Below are 6,058 nucleotides of genomic sequence, written 5' to 3' on the forward strand. Positions count from 1 at the left end.
TTTCTACATTTGATCCTTGATTTGATGAAAAATGTTTTCTCCGAGCAGATTCTGTTCTGATTACTTTGCGCTGGTACGTATTCACTCTAAAGGCCGTGACTCTGTAAGTGAATCTGCCCAGGTTGACGCAACGCTTTGATCTTTTTCATACATATTTTGGATGAATATTAAATGAGCTTTTGAGCGCGGTGGTTGACTAAAGCAAAGCAATTACACATTTAAATCAAATCAAAGGTCAATTGTAGACATAAACATTCGAACCCAGTCGCTTTCGCTTTCAAGCAAAATGAGTTTGAAATTTTGAAAAAATTTCCGATTAGGGTTTTGCTTGGGAAAATTGCCAAAAAAGGAATGTTCCACCAGTGGGATTTTACTAGGGGATTTTTTCCTGAGGCATAAGCATCCTATAGAGAAGGCATGGAGAAAGTTTTAGTTAGATATTATTTTTTTCCTGCAAACAGCCTGTATTTTTAGGAAATATTTAGGCAAAAATATTTTGACGTTTTGCTCAGGATAATAGAAGGATTCCACATGCCAAATATCCCAAACCACCTGATAATCCATTTAAAGAAATTAGGGAAAACTATTAAGGGGGTAGTCATATGAGATTTTGAAAATTGGTGAAAAATTTATCAATTTCGGGATTTAGGGCTTTTTAGGATCCTTTATCCTTCCTGAACATACCCTGAAAATTTCAAGGCCGTAGCATAAATATCTGCCGATATATTGGGTTTCTTATGAGCCCTGATATACAATTTTCTCCTTAGCAACGGGAAATCGCATCCGTTGCTAGGGCCTCATTTCCGTATGGCTCCTCTAAACATAGCATCATGACATACCAAATGAAAGCTCTTTTTACGCCCTTTTTGGGCGTCTAAGTCAATACCGCCTTTTTTCCCCGGGATTTCTTAATATGACGTAATTAAAGATGGTAACCGAAGAAGTGGTATTTTCAAAAACATTCACATTTTGGAGGCAGTCAGCTGTGTTTTTGACATGGAAACTGAGCTTATGTATTGTTTTGGATTGAATTATGATATTATTGAATGTTTCATTTCATTTCTCACATCTGGGAAATCTTTGGAAGCCTATATTTTGAGTGAAAGCAACAATTTGATTCTGCGAACTGATGTTTTCGAACAGTAAAACTTGTACATTGAAAAAAACTTTTCAAAGTGATGGACTATAGACTTTGAATAAAGTTTGAAGCAAGGAACCAAACACATTCAATGATGTATCCATTATGAGTCTTAAATCCAGTGGAAATCTAGTCTTTGATGAATCATGGCACTCATGGCGCCAGAGGCGATCCTGGAAAATTGAAAAACTACGCATGATTGCAGTTAGGAACATTTGGCGAGTTCCTGTACGCGGCCGCAATCAAAAAAATCATAACGTCACTCAATAAAAAACGGCGTTCGTGTCTTTTTGCACTTTTTTTAGCCTAGACGTTGTAGCAAACATAGTAAGTATAAGCACACTGTGCTTTTAATTGGCTGACAATTTCTTTTGCGTTGGAAAAACTTTTTCAAACTTTCAGCGATGATTGATCAAACTCTTACAATGAAAATTATCCAGCGCATTTTTTATCTTCTTACCTTCTTCATCTTTAATGAAGCACTCGAAGTTTACTGAAAGTAAGCACATAAGATATTCTTATAATTAATGATATTGATTTAAAAACACACTGCGAAGGAGTGCATGACGTAACTCGCGCGGCAACTAACTCGCCTTCTGTTGGAAGATCATATTGGGCGTTTTGGCGTTACCACCCTCGACGCAGCGAGCGCCTTTGTCTTTCCGCAACTCTTTCCACCATTTTAGATGGCCTTAACAATAGATCCAAAAGGGCGCCATAATCTTGGAAGATAATTTGTTTTGGTCTCCGGCTTTGGGAAGTAGCAATGTTTTTGGTTGTTTTCGATGGAAAATGGTAAGAAACTTAAGTTTACAAGTGTCATTTAGTTTTTGCTGGCTTATAGAATGGCAGGATCCTGGATGGTTTCCCTAACTGGATTGACGTTCAACCTGAAGACACGTTTCCCTAAGATCAACACTGAAATTCAATTGTAAATGATGTAAACAGATTTGACAGTTACATCAATATGCCTTCTTAAATGTCTTTAAAAATATAAATAAAAGTAATCACGGAAAAGGATGCGAAAAAAAAAGACATAAGTGTGAGAACAGAGTAATCAAACTCGTTAGAAAAAGTACCATTAGAAGTCATAAAAAATCAACCTGAATAAATGCAATCGAAATCCCAGAGAACTTCATAATTCCCCAAACAACATTACATTACTATGTCAAACTCCCATTACATAAATTTTACAATTACGTCAGAGTTGACTACGCTCGCCACCGAAGAGGTTTATTTGGAAAGGGTAATTACATTATATTGTTCGCTTCTTTTTTAAAGATTGGCCGGGTTGGAAAAGTATAAATTTCTTTGTACATATTTTACCTACCCCAAATATTTAGGAGGCTGAGTTTTAAACAAATGGTCAAGTTGAAACGAACGATAAATGTATCAAGGTCTGTTTTATTTACCCCCTGGTGACTTAACAAAAGAGACTTAACTCGATGTTACAATCCAATTATTGAAAGTTTGTCTCAGCCTTTTTATAATGAGCGAGACATACGTTCTCTGATTACGCAATTTACATATTGACATTTTCGAGGCATTTTGATGTAACTGTTTGAGAGAGCACAAGGATGATATATTTTGTTGGCAATATGTTTTTTTGATGAGAAAATGCACTTTTATTGACTTAAAGCCTGGTTTACGCGTTGTACGCAGATTGACGCAAAATACTTGGAGATTCCCGGAGCACGTGAAAGGCCATTTTTTTCAAAAAACTTGGACTATTTTAGTATTTCCAGTACCTTTTCAACATTAAAAGTTATGTGTCAATCCATTTTGGTCAACCACAGTAAAAATTTTGTAAAACGGTCTATGTATCGCAGAAAAATTTAGAAAAACCTCTATTTTCAACTTTCTCCGCCGTTTTCTCAAAACACGTTTTAGGGGGTTTTCGCGCACCTTGTCAGCCTGTTCTCAGGATTGAGAAAAGCTATTGACTTGAAATTTTCAGGGTAGTTTTCCATTATGGAAAGCCTCAGGATGAATGAAGCAGTTTTTCAAAAAAATCATTTTTTGACTTTTAAACTGAAAAAGTACAAATTTTAGGTTCCAGACCCCCTGGCTTGAAATTTTGAAAAAATTTTCCACTCATTCTGGAGACTTTCATAATATTAACCTTCACAAGAAAAAATTTTTTGAATAGCTTTCTTAGCTTTTCCTAAAAAGGTGACACAATATTTTTATAGCTTTTACCCCCTGGGCGATATTACCCCCGTCTTTGCTATTTTTAGAATTTTTTTTAATTTTTCATATCCTTTATAGTTGTGCTACAATTGTGGAAAGTTTCATTGAAAAATATTTACTACTTCACAAGATATAACAAAAAGTTTAAAAAATGACATTTCAAATTTCTCATATGACTACCCCCTTTAATCGTTGTTAATTGTTTCTCATTTTTGATAATATCTTTCAACTCCAAGTAGTTTTATTGTTATTTGGATTTATTTTTAACATTTTTTTTCAAAATGGCGACCTCGCCAAATGCTTCACTGGACTCAGCGTCCGTGAAACTGTGAGTGCCTCCTCGTCGCTACGCTCCTGCGGGGGCAAAAAGCAAAGTTCAGCCAGAAGTAGACTCTAGTCTATGCCCTCCTTAGCCAGGGGGGGGGCACCTTCTTCTTGGTACTTGAACAATGTCCTCAATATGTAGAACTATATGAAGACCAGGCCACTTATTATCACTTGCATATATTTTTTCTAAACATTTTTGTTGAATATTGCTACCAAAAAAAAACCAAAGGAAAGAGAAAGATTCACAAAAAAGAAATTCAAAAATGATTCAAAAAAATAAGAGAGAAAGATAAAAAAAATAGAAAAAAATTTAGAGATAAAAATTAGAGGAAAAAGGTTCAAAAAAGATTTCAGAAAAAAATGGGCGTAGTTTTCTACATCTGCAAGGAATTAGCGTTTTAGGTAATATTTTGATAAATTTCTTGCAAAGAATAAAATACCAAAGTTTTTTAAATACCGAAATATCGAATCATTTTAGGCAATTTACCATCACCGAGAGCATTTCAAATACAATATACCGTAAATTTTTCTTAAAATACTTAAATACCTGACGTGCCAAACTTTTCCGTTTTCGAAAATGAAGAGAAGGCTTAACGAGATACGGATGTGGAGCAAGATTGGTCAGAAAGAGGAAAAGAAAAACAATTATTTGGTTTATTCAGCACCCCTTCAGCACAAAATATAACAATAGAGACACTGTTCTGATATGAAAAATGTGTCTGATGTGAAACGGGAACATTTAAAAAATAAAAACTTTAAATACACAAGGTCATTATTTATCTAAATATTTTCTTAGTTTCAAATTGTTTAAACGCATGAATGCACATGAGACCTTCAATCAAAAGTAAAAGAAACTCATCTTCAGCTTAATACAATGTAAATATCATGAAAAGTTTATTTTTCAATTTTCTATGCGTGAAGATTTTTGTAAAATTGTAAACATTTTGTACAAGATTTTGTTCTCGCTGAAATCAAAAGAAACCCTTTCAAGAATCTCTAATACTTTTCTGGCATGGCTTGATTGGTACAGAGTTCTCAAAAGGTGAGGATACTTTTAATATTTTTAATACACCCCTGTCTCACATCCCCCAATGGAACTTCTTTACTACACAGTGGGTAGTGAAAATCTCTATCGAAATTAAATGAGGATAGAAATTCTATTGTTCCCAATGTTCCCAAGCATCAAAAATTAAGCTGGAATGATTTTGGGGTGCAATTTTGTTTATTGAATTTTAAATTTGGGAATAAAGATAAAGTCATTTCCCAGTTGGGATGAAATTTTAGGGTTTTTTCATCAAGGGACAAAATCTTGGCCAAATATTACATCGGCGGGGATTCCCACTGGGCCTGTGACACAGGGGTGTTCAAATGGATAGGCGGGAAAGAGAAAGGGTACGCGATTGAAAACCATAAAGTGTAAACAAACACAGGCAAAAATTTCCCTGGCGCCTTGAAAGGAGCAGGGGGTGTAAAAAACAGCCACTGACCTGAGATAATTTATCGTACGTTAAGTAACATTAATACTTTTCTTTTTCAGAAACAAGCAATGGCTATTTCGAAATCATCGACACTCTTCATAGCCGCTATCATTTTATCCATCACAGTCTGCCAAGTATCATGTATGCGGCACCATCACGTCGAGCGTCGAGCAGGAGACGCCAGTAAAGACATGGCCAAAGAAGAATGTGACATGCTTGCTAATGATATGTTACAGAAATACAAAGACAAACCGTACACAGAAGCTCGAGATCCGTTTCTGGATTTCTTTAAGAAATGTATCATCCAATTATTTGACTTCCAAATGGAAGCAAACCCAGCACGGCGGCAAAATATGGTCAAAATTCTCCCACTAGCCTCAATTTAGCTTATATATTGTTTTATGTTGCCGAACCAATGGATATTCATAAATGTTATGATTTTCCAAAAAAAATTCAAAATTTGAAAATTTTCAAAACTCGTTTCCAGTCCCTTTTTTGGCAGTTTTTTTGAAAAACACGAAACTAAAAAGTTGTTTTTGAATTTTGAAACCAATTTTATTGGAAGGAGGGGAAAATTCTGCGTTCGAAAATGGGGTCACTTTTATTTCTACAAAAATCTGAAGCCGAAATATCGAGTTTTAAAGCTTTTTGAAGACTGGGACGAGGTTGCTAAATTTAAAACTGGCAAATTTCCAGGGGGTTATGTCGAAAATTTGTCAAAAATATTTTTATTGGCTTAAACGACTGAAAATCATCTTTTCTTTCGATAAAGTAACATTCCAAGAGAGTTAAAGGCGTAGTTTTTTTCAAAAAATAAGCGGAAAGATTGAATTTTATGAGAGTTTCTACAGAAAATTAAAGTTTAAAAGTTATTTTATTCAAAACTTTAGTTTTAGAAATTCCACACCCTATTTAAACACCCTCT

Source organism: Clytia hemisphaerica, unplaced genomic scaffold, assembly GCF_902728285.1.
Source record: "Clytia hemisphaerica strain Z4C2 unplaced genomic scaffold, Clytia hemisphaerica genome assembly, whole genome shotgun sequence".
In the NCBI taxonomy this organism is placed as follows: Eukaryota; Metazoa; Cnidaria; class Hydrozoa; order Leptothecata; family Clytiidae; genus Clytia; species Clytia hemisphaerica.